At 40.0% G+C, this 17493-nt stretch overlaps 1 long non-coding RNA gene across 1 annotated transcript; it reads left to right on the forward strand.

The window, feature by feature from the left end:
* The first annotated feature begins 7142 nt into the window (after positions 1 to 7142).
* LOC125264093 lies at positions 7143 to 8899 on the forward strand. Its single transcript, XR_007183971.1, has 2 exons — positions 7143 to 7457; positions 8249 to 8899. It is a non-coding gene; the product is annotated as an uncharacterized LOC125264093 (long non-coding RNA).
* Positions 8900 to 17493: the final 8594 nt, after the last annotated feature.

The following is a 17493-nucleotide window of genomic DNA, read 5'->3' on the forward strand; positions in this document are numbered from 1 at the left end:
TTTCAGAGCTAATTGGAAGACAGGAAGACAGAATGAAAAATAGATTTTCCAAATTAGAAAACAGCTGAGACGACAATGGCCATAAATCCAGAGAATATTATGTGAAGGGCAATATCAGCTCTGATGATTCATCATCATTTCAGTGTGGAGATGCGCGCGGGAAACGACAACGTTAGCTTTAGCTCCATGAGCTCTTCATCTGCACACTGACAAAACAATGAGTTTAATGAGCCATTTGTGTTCACTATCAGACTTTCATTTCATATATTACCATATGTACTCAGAAATGCATGCCAATCTCCCGTAAGAGCTGCTGACCCGTCAGCATGACTTACCCTCACTCCTAGGGATGCTGGGAAATGTACGCTGTGGATTACAGAGCATGGATTAGTGGAAATAGTAGTTTTATTGCACAGATACCGATGCTTGCTGCTTTAGAGCAATCTTTATTGTATAAAGCGTTCTAGAAATAAGGGTGACTTGACCAAGTGCATCTCTGAGCCTACATTCAGCATGAGTAAATACTTAAGTACTGTTCAAATCAGATACTTTAAGACTTTTACTCAAGTCATATTGGAATTGGTTACTTGTAACTTGTAGTGGAGTAATTTTCGATGCAAGGTATCTGTACTTATACTCAAGTATGGTTTTTAGGTACTCTTTACACCTCTGCTGAATGGATGGATGATTTGGGTTTAGCAGCGATGGACAGCTGGGTGCCTTTAGAGCCCATCGTTCCGCCTTCACCATCTTTTACATCTCCATGTTATTATCTGAAATTGCAGAACAGCCAAATCATATAGAAAGTCATTATGAGAACATCATAGGCAGCACATAAAGAGTCCATTTACATCAATTACTGTGAGCAGAAGTCAATGACGCGTCCCTCACGTAAAACACACACACGGCTCTGTTTGATGGGATTGAAAGTGCACATGGACAGCAGCCAAAACACAACACACAGCTGGGAGAGGACGATCACACAGGTCAAAGGTCACCTCTCTTTCCACACCATCGGCTGTAGTGAGTACTGGACTGTCACGAAAGATAGAGAGAGAGACAGAGTTTTGACTTTTAATCACTTTTTATTTTAGCAATTATTCTCTTACAATGTAATCTAATTATTTTAATATACATAAATATACATAAAACATATATGCACTCATTCGAAAAAAAAAATAAATCACATACACATAAGGGTTACCTCATACATTCACAATTAAAATTCCAACTTCCAATTGACCCTTCGCCGGGAGTTTGATTAACAAGCGATCTAGCCAATCATAACGCTAGATCCGCCATTTTGTCCGACAAAGCAGTCAGGAGTTAGAAGATTAACCTTGGTGGACTTGAACTTGAAAAATGGTGTGTATTTAATGATACAATGTATAAATGAACTAGTAGGAAGAGATGATCGGTTCACGAGCCGCTTGAGCTGAGCCGCTCAATCTGTCACGACACATTAAAGAGCCACAAAATGGTTTTTATTGTTCGAATTTCTTTAAAAAATTACACAGTTTGAAAGCTGGGACTTTGTTTAATATCAAAAGTATCCTGCTCTGTCTTGTCTGTCGACGTGTTGTCAGTGTCCAGCGGCATGGCTTGTCGGACAAAGCAACAGTAACAAAGGGGGGCGGGTCAATTGACATAAAACATTCAAACCCCAAGTTTGAGTTTAAAAGTATCAAGATCTCCTACCATTGTATAATATGTGAACTCAACAGTAAGCTGCTGTCATGTTGGTTTTGGGTTTTATGTTCATGTTTCATGTCTTTTATTTTGAAATTTAGTCATGTGATCATGTCTTGTGCTTCCTCTGTATGTGTCATGTTCTGATTGGATGTTTTGATCATGTGTCCTATGTTCATATTGGTTCATTAGACTTGTTCGAGATGCGTCGGCGTATGACATAAAAGAACAGCGAGAGCGATTCAAAGGCATAAGGAGTCGTTTGCTCTCAGAATTAAATGTTTTACTCAGTTCTTGCAAGAATAAGTTCTTCCCTTACTGTTGGATCAACATGTCTATTGGTAGTTATTTCTCTATGTATTATCCACCATTGGAGGTCACCAGTTCTCTTATCAATAGGAAGTTTATATAAAATCCTCCAACTACCCTTAGGTGATACATCATATCCCACTAATCTTTGCCATTTAGAGTCTGAAACACACTTTAATGATTCAAAATGCACCACTTTTACACAAGTATAATTCAGTGCTCTCTTTCCAGGAGTTTTAAAACTCAACAACTCTCCTTCATCCTCCAGCCATTACCCCTTAACATGGAAACTCAATCATCTCATTAAAACAATGTTGTTTTGTTTCCTTCTCCTTGAACAGCTGAAGAATGAGACATTTCCAGTTAGATAGCCAGACTTTTTCCAACAACCCTTCGCAGTTTCTTGTGTGTCACAACCTAAAAACACTCCTAAAAACTTAAAACCACCTTTTCTCCACATAACAGCTGCAGGAACCACATCTCTGAACCACACCATAATGCCTCGCATTTTGTCCAGTTTATTTTCACTGATGATGCAATTCCATAACATTCAAGATTTCCTAAAATAACTTTTATAACATTACAGTCCCTAATAATAACAGTTACATCATCAGCATTAAAGTCTTTTGATCTAAAATGAAATATATTTTATAATATTATATATATATATATATATATATATATATATATATATATATATATATATTTTTTTTTTTTTTTTTTTTTTTTTTTGTGGGTTCATTGATGTCTTAGTTTTGAATGAATCATGGCACCTTTCACTTTATCATACAATAAAGAATTTAGATGAAGTTTTTTTCTCAGAAAGAGATGAATTATAGTCTGATTATTTCTGCCTGTGTGTGATTAACTCGTCTGTGTTTGCCTGTTTAAGCCCTGTGTTTTCACTCTTTCTTTGCAAAGTCTTGTTTGTGTTACACTGCAATTCTGAGTGCTTTATCCTGGCTCCTGTGTTATGGTCTCGATCTTCTGCCCGTTTTCCTGGATTTATCTGTGTCTTGGACTCTGTTGCTATCTGGATTGTTTGTCCTGTTTCAGAGCAGTTTGTGACAACAACCTCCTTTTACTTTCCTTTTACAATCCCCATTCAAACTTATTACTCATTGCTATGGGTTTCTGAAAGGACTACTGCAATATTCTTAATTTTAAACAATTCTGAAACTAAAGCCTGCTTTTTATTATCCCTCAGACCACTGACATTTAGAGAACATATTCTAAGGTACTCCATGAAATAAAAAGAATAGAAAAAAACAGCAGAAAAAAAGGAAGAAGATGAACAGATACATATGTGAAGCCATAAATGTTTATTTGATTTTCCTTGATTTTTCCTTTCATTCACATTTTTTACTCTGCCTTATCACTGTTATACACTGTAGTCTGAACCATTTCTGCTGTGATTACAGAACGATTGTACAATTTATGTGGCCAAACTACAGAAACAACAAAGATATCCTTATCAGGGGGAAAATCTCCTATATCTACCTTTTTACCTTTAGTATAATCCAAAAAAAAGCATTTATCTATTCTACAGGCGACCTTTGAGGGTCCTGAAAGGTGCCTAAGAAATAAAATGTATTGTTATTATTTATTATTATTACAGAATACAAGTCATCATTAGCTTTATAGAGTTCTGACATATCCGACAACCTCTCGTAATCCTTCATGTCATCCTGACTCAGAGTCATAATATCAGGAACCACGTCATGCTCCTCATTCGCATCATTAGCTCTATTACCACAACAGTACCAGCTCATTATCAGCATTCTCACTCACCTCCAGTCCAGTGTCCTTACTCGTCTCATCCACGGGATCTCTGTCCAAGCTCTCCTGGCTTCTCTCCTGGTTTCTGTTTCACCTCCATATCCTTACGCGCCAATGATCCATCCGTCATACCACTAATCCTAGGTTCTTCCGATGTTTCCTTTTGAGGGCATGAAAGTCTTTTGTGTCCGTAATCCCCACATTCAAAACGTCACAAACTCCCCGCACTAGCAAAAATCATGTACGAGCTGTCACCATCATTCACTCTGAAAAGACATCACATGTCTAAGCACAGGATTTTTACCTCCTAGAGAGATATTTTTTACCGTGCTCACCACTTTTCCAAAGTGAAAGTGACATGCGAGTACACGCTCGGAATTTGTCCTCAGCATTTAACCCATCCAAGTTAGTGCACACACATTATGAGTGCACACACTCTCTAACCATTAGGCCACGACTACCTTGCCACTTCGTTTTCAATAAACAGAGGGACGTTTGAAATGATCACTTTTGGAGAAGTGTTAACTAAAGTTTCTTTCACCCACAAACCGTTTTCAAAAACCGTGTTGACCAATGCTTCTATTTTGAGAAAAACAATAAAGTTTTGTTCATTCTCGAAGCCAAAACAATATTTTCAGGTCCTACCTGCTCACCGACCGCTAGCAGGACATCTTCAATAATGAACTATAAAAGTCAAGAATAGAGAAAAAAACACACACAGAAGAAGCAAAAGCCTAACACTACAGTAGTCAAACACACACACACACACACACACACACACACACACACACACACACACACACACACACATACAAGCATTGTTTGTGATTTTCTCTTTCAACCAAGCCTATAACACAAACACCTGTAATAAACTCTTGAAGGACAGACAGATAAGTGACAGACTTACAGACAGAGTGATAGATGGACGGATAGGCAGACAGACTGAGATGACACTGTGATGCGTCTTTTTGTCCCACTACACGACAGCCAGACAGGAAACGCATCACTGATCAAGCAGACAGATGCTGTGTGTGCTGAAGATGCTGTCAGCCACTACACAGACTGCCTGCCCTCTCAGGTGAGAAGTGTGTGTGTGTGTGTGTGTGTGTGTGTGTGTGTGTGTGTGTGTGTGTGTGTGTGTGTGTGTGTGTGTGTGTGTGTGTGTGTGTGTGCTCATCCTGATCTCCTGCACTGCAACGCCTGTTAAATACACAACTCTTCTACTCATCCAACATACAGTCTGTTTGAATGAACGTCTTAAAGAACTCAAATCTGCACAGAAACAGAAGAGATCATCTCTTATCTGTGGAAATGCAGTTATTCACATCAGTAAGCTGATCACCTCGTGAATCTCTGTTTTTTCACATGTTCACTATTTTAACCAAAAATGTGAATGCTGGAATTAAATAAAGTTGCCCGCGTCTGAACGGCCGGCGCTCCTGGGTAAGAGAGTAAATTGGCGAGCACTTATCTTCACGAGAAAGAGAGCGATATCACCGAGAGCCGCTGGGCTTTTCAACGAAAGCGCCGTCACACAGTTTTTCCCCGACACTGAATAAAAAATTGGGTCTGAAATTTCACATTTGCAAACCAAAGGAGAAAAAGGCCATTAGAAAGGCAGCTAACAGAATCCTGCTTTCTGATATAGTGCATATGAAATATGAAATATTCCCACCGCAGACTGAACGGCCTGTGAGAGCTTTAATATTTTCCAGATCGTCACAGAATGTTCTGTGCTGCAGTTCGAGAGCTTGTACAGCTGGAGGACTCGTAAAAATGTCATTGTGCTGAATATTTTAACAAGAGGAAATATCTCACATAGAATAATAGGACATTTTCTCTGGAGTCTGACAGAAGCGACTCGAGAGGATTTCCTCAAACTGGATCTCTTGTGACCTGGATATAGAAACACAGAAGGCATGTGTGTGTGTGTGTGTGTGTGTGTGTGTGTGCATTACATCATTACTATGCTGGTCCACCAGCTAGACCAGCTCTAACCAGCATAAACCAGCTTGAACCAACACGGAAGCCATGCTGGCTTATGCTTGATTTTTCGGCAGGTTTACCTGCAGCCTGAACGCAGGAGACACTTGACCTTGAAATAAACCAAATAACAGGTGCACTATTTTCACACACATTTGTGAATGCATGTCTGTAGCAGATCTTAATAAACCAGTGAGGTGGATTCCTGTCAAATCCAGCTGTTCGTCGTTTCCTCGATGTTAAACCCCGTCAGATCTCAGAGCAGCAGCACACAGCACTGACGGCAGCTACGCTTCCTTTTCATTCGCATGCGACTGACCTGCGCAGATTTCCTTCAGCTGCTTTAACCAATACCCATGCTGTTCAAACGGGAGCGTGTCTGTGTTCCCATCTACACTCCTGTGTAACCCTGACCCTAAGCCTGGGGGCAGTAAAGCCTCCCATGTGTTCATTATAAATCTGGGGAACGTAGGGCCCTGAGAATATTGGAAAGACTAGCATTCCCCAACAGCAGCAGACAGCATCCATATTACACCTTATTAAAAGATTAATTTCAGTCCAGTACAGTGAAGAGTGGCTCTCTGCTCCATTAGCATACACAGACACTCTCTAATAGGCTAATAACGATGCTAACACGCTCCTCTGGAGGGATTCTTTACTGTTAGCGCACCGCGTTAACCAGCATATTTCACTCTCTCTGCAGCCATAGTTGCTGTCATCTCATAAAATAATGGCCATCGGAGCTGCTCCTGCAGGCTAACACTGTTCTGCATCTATCTATCTATCTATCTATCTATCTATCTATCTATCTATCTATCTATCTATCTATCTATCTGTCTGTCTGTCTGTCTGTCTGTCTGTCTGTCTGTCTGTCTGTCTGTCTGTCTGTCTGTCTGTCTATCTATCTATCTGTCTGTCTGTCTGTATGTCTGTCTGTCTGTCTGTCTGTCTGTCTGTAAGTATATCTTGATCTTTCTAAAAACAATTTCAATTGATTTAAATTCTACTTTCTTACATTCAATTCTGCCTCCAGTTTAAAAGGCATTGTCAATTCAGTTCAGAATAGAGCTCAGTGCTGCTGTAGTTCAGATGAATGTTGTTTTTCCAGCATGTTGTACATGCACGTCTCACACAGCATCTCTGTTCAGTGTCTCTCTCTCAACAGGGGCCTCAGAAAACTTTCTCAGTTCATCAAATATCTCTGATGCAGGTCAGTTGGCTGTGTTGGATTTTTTTAGGGAACATAGAAACACCAGTATGCTATGGTCTGTTTATGTACTCACTGGTTTAAGTGTTTCACACACAACCTCGACCCTTCAGATCCATGGCACACTCCTCTAACCGCGTGTCCCATCATACGCTGATGATCCTGACAGATTCATATCACAAACAGCGTGGGCTCAAGTGTGAGGCCTCCTAGAACGAAGCCATCTGTTCTGATTATGAGGACCCTAAAGGAGCCGCCTGTGTTGACTGAAGCACTGCCCTAATGGAATTACAGAGAGTGTAATCCAGTCAGGCAGCCGCAGGGTCATCCGCACCTCTCCTCTCTCAGGACCCCTATTTACCGCCACCTGTCAGCAGAAAGAGAGAGACCAGCAGAATAAAGCAACGCTACAAACACTGCGCCGTGTTACAAAAATATATTTAATCAGTTCTGCAAGGCAAGCTTTGTGATATTATGAGTCGCACTGAAGGTTAGTGAATCCTGTGTGTACAGCGTTTGATTATGCTGTCTGAATAGCTGTTATTGAAAGACATCTGCATCCTCGTTAGCTGTCCTGGTTTGTCAACAGTTCATTATTTATGTGTATTCATCTTTTAAGGTTTTAGAAGGCTTGAAAATCATTTAAAACGTGTCATGACACATACACACACACACCTGTGTGAACTCTTCATTGCAAATAATTTCTCTTTCAAGTCTGGAAATTAAATTCATTGCTTGAAAAGTCTGTGATGATGAAATCAGAGATGAATGAGCATGAAAAGCCTATAGACAAAGCAATCGGAATTCATGGAAAAAAGAGGTTATTTTCTTTGTGTTCTTGTCATTTTGACTTATCCTTTCAGCTGACAGCAAGACAAGGTTATTCACTAGGTCATTTCTAAAGCTGATCTACACGGATAAAGAGTGCTTGTCTATATGAAGTCTCCATACGTCACATAAGCGCTTTTAAACTACAAGTATCTCATCTTTTTCAGGTCTGTGTCGGGCTGTTGGGAGAGACAGAACAGCTAAACACACACACACACACACACACACACAAAAACACACAAGGAACACAACACACACACTCATTATATTCATCATATGATATCACAGACTGTTTTCATCTAACGAGCTTCAGAATATTGAACTGTGGACGACCATCATCTCATTTATCTAAGAAGAGCTCAATCTGTGTCTCATTCTTCCTGTTACACATTTGTTTCAGCACTCTGTCTGTATTTTAGAGTTAATGTGAATGTGTCTATTTCACTCCTCCAGTTCAGCGGCTGTTTGATAGAGACAATGAAGTCAAACCAAGTCCACCTGGAATCGTCATTGCCGTTTCCAGCTAATGAAAAGCAGAAATCGATAGCTGGGATTTATGGGGAGGAAATCAAATGCCTCTTTGTTGGGCTGACGGAGGGAATGTCTGTCTGAGAGCAGGACTGTAATGGAGCCGTTCGGAGAGGACACTGACACACCGCTGGGCCCGGAAATGCCTCACTCGAGTCCTGTCCGTCCCCACGAGAGATACAGACATCACCATTACTGACTCTAGAGAGTTATAAAACAGAAAGAAAGAAAGAAAGAAAGAAAGAAAGAACCATGATAACCAATACTGAATGATGATACTGATACTTCAATACTTAATCAAATGTACCCGTTTCTATGTGCACTGTAACAATTATGTACCATTTCTTCACAATCAGAGCAGCATCTTTATATACTGTAACTTATTTGCACTAACTGGTCTACCATCTGCATCTTAAATGCACTTTGTATATACAAATGTATATATATATATATATATATATATATATATATATTTATACTTATATTGGTATTTGCACTTCAGGTTTGGTGCTTCTGTATTTCATTGGTTTTGTACTGTACTCTGCACATATGATAATAAAGTTAAATTTAATCTAATCTAATCTAATCTTAAACTGTGCAAATAAAAGATTAAGGGTTTTTACTAAAACAATTAACATGAACTACATGATCAACCTTGCAAAACAAACAATACATTTATTCAAATGCCATAACATCATGCAGTCAGTCTCCAGAAAAGATCTCAAGATGCTTGTGTATAAAAATTAAACATGACCTACATATCTGTATGTCTTACACTTTAATCACTTTTCTGCCGACAGACATAATTACTCAAATTACCACAGTAATAGAATCCTTAAATATGCCTGCCTTTTTGAAAATTACTTTTTTTGTGTGTGTGTGTGTGTGTGTGTGTGTGTGTGTGTGGAGCCAATGATGTGATCTGATCTCACTCTGTCACACAGCACAGATGAATCACCTGTGTGTTAAATTCACCATTTAGAAATGGCCAATCAATCGTGGAAGCCGTTTAAATGTTAATGGCTCAAAATTGTTTTGTGGGCAGTTGATGTAGTTCCTTGTTTTCAGCTCAATGGCTGCTGAAACCCCTCGCAGAGATTTTATTAGCAAATAAGCCCTTCCAGATACACTTATTCCTCGGCTGAAAAATGTCTGCGCAAAAATTGATCAAGGTGGAAAAGAATCCTGTTTAACCGTGGCTATCACACTAAATAGAACATAAAACACACTCGATAAATCAGATCCAACAAAGATGTCTTCCTGTGTTTACCATGACATTTCATTAAATACAATTAAAATATCAAGCAAGTGCAACGTCTCTCATATAGTCATACTCGCTTCTGCTCCGATCAGCCAATGAATATCAAGGAAAATCAAACAGAGACACAAACAGCACAACCAGACAGAAGAGAGGTCAGATTTGACAGCGTCGATCTGAGAGCCGGAAACTGAGAATGTAACTCAGGAAGGACATGTGGGAACATAAGAAAGCCATTAGGACAGTAGGATTAAGTCTGACAGACTCATGAACTTCAGTCATCACTCGAGACGGGAACAGGAAAGAGGCGTCGCCATGACAGCGATGACTGAGACACAACACATGTCAAAGTTCGTGAGGTCACATTATGGATATAAAAGACAAGAACTTCCTATGATCAAAAATTCAGTGAACACATGCTTCCACATGCTATAATAATAGTAAAGAATATGCTGGAGTGTCCAGAAAAGAGAAAATACAGACCGGCTCTCAGTGGGGACGAGCTGATCCTCTCCTGGGGTTCATATGGAGTTTCAATTGTATTGACAACTCACAGCACTTGACTTCAGTGCTCTGAAGTTTCTGAAGAGTCACTTCAAACCTTTTTCTCTCCTCTGCTGATTCTGATTGACAGAGAAAGGTAAAATAAAAAGAAATCATCATCTCACATTGGACTGAGAGAACAGGATTGACATACGATGGGAAAGCTGTAACATCTGAATGCATCTGAACAACACAAGACAAGATCATTTACTGCTCATGAGGAAAGAGACCGAACGAGCCTTCAGCTGGAATCAAAAGACGAAGAGATATAAGAACGATCAAAGGCCTCGACTCACCAACCCATTCTTTACTATTATCATCACATCTGCAGAGCAGAAATAATCAAGTCATTGGCAAGTGATCACTCTTCTCACAGTCTAGATTCTGGACATTCATCAACCAGCTTCAGCGTACTGGGATGCTTTTAAACTCTAGTGTGATTCTGAGTTTCCTTCATGAACTCATTTGTTTTCAGTTTTGCAAAGAAGTTAATATAGAGCGATCAAGCATAACATTCTGACCACTGATAGATGAAGTGAATAACACTGATCATCTCTTCATCACGGCACCTGTTAGTGGGTGGATATATTAGGCAGCAAGAGAACATTTTGTTCTCAAAATTGTTGTGTTAGAAGCAGCAAAAATGGGCAAGCGTAAGGATTTGAGCGAGTTTGACAAGAGCCAAATTGTGATGGCTAGACGACTGGGTCAGAGCATCTCCAAAACTGCAGTGGTCAGTATCTATCAAAAGTGCTCCAAGGAAGGAACAGTGGTGAACCGGCGACAGGGTCATGGGCGGCCAAGACTCAGCGAAGGCTCCGATCCAACAGACGAGCTCCTGTAGCTCAAACTGCTCCAGAAGTTAATGCTGGTTCTGATAGAAAGGTGTCAGAATGCATCAGTTTGTTGCGTATGGAGCTGCATAGCTGCAGACCAGTCAGGGTGCCCATGCTGACCCCTGTCCACCGCCCAAAGAGCCAACAGTGGACACGTGAGCATCAGAACTGGACCACGGAGCAATGGAAGAAGGTGGCCTGGTCTGATGAATCACGTTTTCTTTTACATCATGTGGATGGCCGGGTGCGTGTGCGTCTCTTACCTGGGGAACACATGGCACCAGGATGCACTATGGGAAGAAGGTGAGCCGGCGGAGGCAGTGTGATGCTTTGGGCAATGTTCTGCTGGGAAACCTTGAGTCCTGCCATCCATGTGGATGTTACTTTGACACATACCACCTACCTAAGCATTGTTCAGACCATGAACAGCCTTTCATGAAAACGGCAAAATAAATTTTTGCCACAAAGCACAAATGGTTCAGGAATGGTTTGAGGAGCACAACGAGTTTGAGGTGTTGACTTGAACTCCAGATTCCCCAGATCTCAATCCAGTCGAGCGTCTGTGGGATGTGCTGAACAAACATGTCCGATCCATGGAGGCTCCACCTCATAACTTACAGGACTTACAGGATCTGCTGCTAACATCTTGGTGCAGATCCCACAGCACACCTTCAGGATCTAGAGGAGTCCATGCCTCAATGGGTCAGGGCTGGTTTGGCAGCAAAAGGGGGACCAACACAATATTGTTTGGCAGCATATAATGTTATGCCCGACTGGTGTATATTGTCTACAAAACTCATTTCAAACTTTTAAGTAGAAGTCTTGTGTATAATGGTTTAGCAATATTCTATGTAGTCACAGTCATGCCAGTGAAGTACTCTAAATTGAAATGGATCAGTCTGATGTGTGCAAACCTTTGACCAGTGGCGTATGTGTAAAAGTTGAGAAACGTCTGGATGGTTTTTGTACGCCCACAATGAGCAGCAGGCATCTCTTGTGGAGGGGGGTACGACAGAGGTGTGCGATATACTAGGTTATCGCTCATTACCCAGCATACACGCTGAGGAGAGGCAGACAGAGCAGCAAGCCTCCAAACCCCTGGACTCATTCTGTAATGTCAGGCCGTGCCAATCACATCACCCAAACCTTCACTCTTCTGCTCGTCCTCCCTTTCACTCAAGGTTCTTCGGAGGCAGAGAGAAAGATCAGTCTGTCAGGGAGCAGCGACACGGGTGACTGCGTTTCGTGGGAAATTCAGACGCTGTGAGTAGAAGCGTATTACAGACCCTCATACTGAACCTTCACAGCAGCTCTGCGCATAAATCAGGGGAAGGTTCATCTGGAGCAAAAACAGCTTTCTGCATCACACATTTCATGCAGTCAGTCACATTTATGGCTCAGGAAAACCACAGTAAATGGCTGGATTTGAGCAGAACTTTATAGCAGTGTAGTTGCGATCATTGCGGCCGTCAGCTAGTTGTGATACATATGTACCACATTCACCATCTAATGGCGCTGGCCATTTTCTGAAAAGTATGAGCTCTGTGGTCTGAAATGTTCTTAGATTAGGGAATCTCGAGGCCTGTGCGTCCATTACTGTCTGACTGGCTTGAGCACTTGCTAGCTTTTGAGTCATATGCATACATGGGGGTTAGCAAAGCGCTGACATTAGCATGACGTTAATGGGACTGTCAGTAGGTGTTCTCGTCCCAGAGTGGCCTGTTTCTGTTCATATCAGTCTGACATAGTAATTGCCTTCGGCTGACACAAATGTCCAGATCGAAGTGCAATCAAAACCGCAGTGCATTTTTGGTGATTGGTTGGTGTTTATGAATCGTTTACCAGGGCTGAGAGATTTTAGTGTGGAGTAGGTCATTATTTCACACAGTTACTGACATGCAGAAAGAACAGTTTGAAAGTCAAAGATAATGTCAGTGATGGTGCTGATGGTTTCATTCACACAGGTCTCTGTAAAATGATTCTTAGAAACGCACACATATACATACATACATACATATATGCAGAGATGGGCATAAAATGTAAAATTTGTAAAAATACAAAATACCTTAGTTGAAATGTATCAAAATAAAATGCCAAATACTGTGTGGGATTTTTTTTAAATACAAATACAGTATTTTGTGAAATTGGACATTCAGTGAAGGATCACTATTAGGCTGAAATATATTTGGACCTATTCCCTGCCCAGTAGGAGATATGTATTAAAAAAGGGTGGAGGAGGGGGGGTTCAAACACGCTCACAGTCTTTATATCACCATCATTACTTCTCACTCAGTAACAATTACTTCAGTTAACTGAAGGCATATCCAATTGATGTTTCATTTTAACCTTAATCAACAAGTAGAATCGACCATGACATCCTCACCTTGTCTTATTCCTTAATAATGCAGATAATTCGCTCATCCACTGCTAGATGGAGTCCTATGGCTGCAGATCACTGCAGGGAAGATGAGGTTTGGGGGCCTGAACTAGTTGATACAGAAAATCAGCAGCCTAATGAAGAGGTTGACTTGAAATGTATTTAAATTGCATTTGATTTGTTTTTCCAAGAGCTTTACACAAACTAGTATTTTGTATTTCAAATACATATTTTAAATACATGTATCTGAAAAACTGCACACCCCTGTATATGTAACCCCTCTATCAAGGTCCTACTCGCCCCGCTCTGTGTGGGCCTCGAATCTGGGTCTCCGGTGTGGGAGTCGGACGCTCTACCGAGGAGGCTAAAGGCTGCAACCTCTAGCGTCAGTCGCTAGAGCATCTCTTGATATCAGAGGAGTGAGGTTTACTTGCACAGCGACTACTAGCTGGCCTCCGTTACACACACACAAACATATTATATATATATATATATATATATATGCCAATTTGTTGTCATCATGAAAAAGTCATGCATTAATTTTGAATGTTAATGATACACAGCAGTAATATGCTGAATCTCTCAGTGTAAAGCAAAAATTGGAACATTTAAATTTAGAATGACATTTTAAACATTTAACAAAGCTTGTATTTAAATGCCTGTAATATACTTGACAAATCTTTCTTTTCAGTTGGAAAAGGAGAGGCAGGAATGAGGTAGTGAATGCCTGATTTTGCCTTCCGCACCAGTTACTATAGTATACAGCGATATGTCAATCTCTCTCAACATGTAATGAGTCATTAAACCTTGCTACACATATCAGTGCTTCCCACACATAGACTTTACTTGGGCGGGCCGCCCACGTATGATAACGGCCGCCCAAGTATATTTGGAGACACATTTTTGCTTTTATTATTTTTATCCTCTTATACTTTTATATCCGCACCAGATACTGAAACCATCTGCGATCGATAAACTAGTCGTTTCATACCTGCTCGTTATGTGTGCGTCAGAACTGTTTACTCCCGCTAACATTCCCACCGGCGCTGCATGTTGCAAAGTCACAAGGGGGCGCTGTTGTGTGTTCTACAAGCTCGCGCAACAGTGCATCAGACTGCTTCAAAGTGATTCTCAATCAGTGAAAAGCGCAGAATTATGCCAAGCGATTGATAATGAACTCAAGTTGATGAATTATTACAAAGTCTATTTCATGGCCTTTATATAAAATGTATTAGACGATTGTAAGAATCTGAAGGATCAGCCTGCAATAGTACAGACATTTCAAAATAAGAGTCCCAGTGTATTTCGGGCTTGTTTATAATTAAAAGTCACACGTTTTTTTCTTTTTCTTTTGGGCATTATTGGTATTTTGGTTACACAATAAATTGTATTTAATTTGATTTCCATTTAATTCATAGTAAATTATTGTAGTCTCCCCCACAGGAAGAAAAGACTAAGAACATTATTTGACACATATATTATTCATTTTATAAATTTTACTAGTAAAATCTGTGTCCCATTCACTGAGAGAGACACTATATGACAGCAAGGAGAACATAGGAAAAGGTGAACCATTTAAATGCTGTAATTTTGCATAATTTACAATGCATAATGCTGCATAATATTAGTATGTAATTAAATATGCTATGTAATTAAAATTAATTTAAATAAATAAAAATACTGTTAAAAATCACACATTATTTGTTTGTCACATGTAGTAGACCATTTTTGTGCCGTGGGTATATAGAAGGATTTTTCGCCCGGCTACCACCGCAAGTATATTTCAAACCTGTGGGAAGCACTGCATATGCTTTTAAAACTCCATCAATATTCTCATACATATCAGAAATTCAGTCCATTTAAAGCAGACAGACAGATTTGCTATTCAATTAACTGACACTGCCCATTTAAAACACTGTAAGCCACTTACAGCATAGACACTTCGTCCATTTAAAACAGGCAGCTAGCTAATGCAGAAGTTAGCACGTTTCCCAGTGAACCCTACGATCCATAGCCAGTCTTTATCTCTCATTACTGCCTGTCGAGCGGCCCTGCCATCCCTACACACCGGCTGATAGAGCTGCAGTCCTTAAACCGGCTCTTCACGCATTACTGCCGACTACCAGGAACAGACTACAGAGAGAGAGAAAGGGAGTTAGACGTCCGGAGTTGCTCTATAGGTGAAACAGACTCAAAACGGTTTGAATGTAAAAAAAGGTATAGATTAGAAAGGAAAAGTGGAGCAACGGCAAGAGCCAGAAAAGCGGTTGAGGGTTTAAAGGGGAAAGTAGGTCAAGCTAAATAAAACAGGACAGTATGTTTCACCGCTGACCTGTGAGAGTCAAAGACAGTGACGGCAAACTCCAACCACTGTTTGCAGCAACTGTGAGTTTGCTTTATTATCTGATAGCCCGGTGCAGAGCCGATGGTGGGAGGAGCCGGTGGTGGGAGGAGCCGATGGTGGGAGGAGCCGGGGGTGGGAGGAGCCATGGCTGCAGCAACAAGGTTGACGGGCTGTGTGTGTGTGACATATCAGGACACAAATGTGTATAATGACATGGGTATGACAGGTATTACAAGGAGAGGTGACCTATGAGGACATTACTCCATGTCCCCACTCTTCAAAAGGCTTATAAATCATAAAGAATGAGTTTTTGTGAGAAAGTAAAAGTGTGCACAGTTTCCTGTGATGGTTAGGTTTAGGTGTAGGAAATACGGTTTGTACAGTATAAAAACTATTACGCCTATGGAATGTCCCCACAATTCACAAAAACAAATGAAAAAAAAAAGTATGAATCCTTCATATCATTAATATATTGCTATAGTTACATTTTAACAGTTTTACACATATTAGATCCCTTAACCCAAACTTAAACACAACACTTTTCAATAATATAAAAAAGAAACAAAAGTGTAACGCTCAAGATCCAAAGCGCATGCAACACTGATCTTTATAAGTAACTTCATAAAGGCTCACTGAGATGATACTGACAGAAGAGACATAATAAGTTCTCTTACTATTCTTCAGGCAGGATCATTTTATTTAGCAAAATATCTCAGCATTGACTGATGTGTCCAGGTCACACTCACTCACCATTATATGTTAGGTTTAAAACACAACCGCTCTCATGTTTTGCCGAAGGACAGCAATTATGATATAGCGGCACAATAGCAGTATAAAACATACATATCTATTGGTTCAATATGTGTCACATAACTAAACGTGTGTCATCGTTTTCAAATATCTCCGTTTTCACAGTCCACACTACAATGCAAAAACGGCATTTTCAAATTGATCCACTTGGGAGTGCGTTTTAAAAAAGCTCAGTTTTCGCAGGACAAAAAGGCATCTCAGTGTGGACAGAAGGCCAAAACAGAGAGAAAAATATGTGTTTTTTCAATGAAAACACATTAGTGTGGACAAGACCTCAGTACAGTATATTGAATCTGTATAACAAGCTCTTAAAGTAACCTGCTGCTGCTCATCACCTTAATCTAAAAACAAAAGACAAAATTAAGGAAATCCCTCTCCGCTCTTGTAAAGTTAATTGTAAACATTAATCTAAGCATCCAGTGTTTAATTATTACTTTATTTAATTTCTGTAGTGTTTCTTACCTGAATAGTACTGTTAGACCCACCTGAAACACTTAAAGCCTTCTTTATTTCATGTCTCTTTATTCTAATCTGTTTATTTGTGCTATCGTTTGCAATTTGTTTATTTGTTCTTATTTTATTACTGACTGTTTACTTGTCGTTTTTTTTTTTTTTTTTTTTTAGTTCAATTTTAAATAAAGCTTTCCTGTGCTGTGTGAAAGCTATTGCAGCAAAATTACCCAAATTATCAAAAAAAAAAAAAAAAAAAAAAAGATAATAATCTGTATGGCAATAGCCTTTACATTGCAGTTTAGGGGTTAGGGTTAGGGTTTCAAGGTATCGTATCGAAGTTAGAAATTCTAGTATCGTGACAACTCTAGTATGCACTATTTCTCTGTTCTTCCCTTGTGTGACAAACGTGTACACAAGCACACACACACACACACACACACACACACACACACACACACACACACACACATACTTTGCATGACTGTTGTCTAGGGACATTGCAAACACTAATGGGCTGTTCATACAAAAAAAACAAAAAAGTGTACAGTA

Source organism: Megalobrama amblycephala, linkage group LG3 (genome assembly GCF_018812025.1).
Source record: "Megalobrama amblycephala isolate DHTTF-2021 linkage group LG3, ASM1881202v1, whole genome shotgun sequence".
Lineage (NCBI taxonomy): Eukaryota > Metazoa > Chordata > Actinopteri > Cypriniformes > Xenocyprididae > Megalobrama > Megalobrama amblycephala.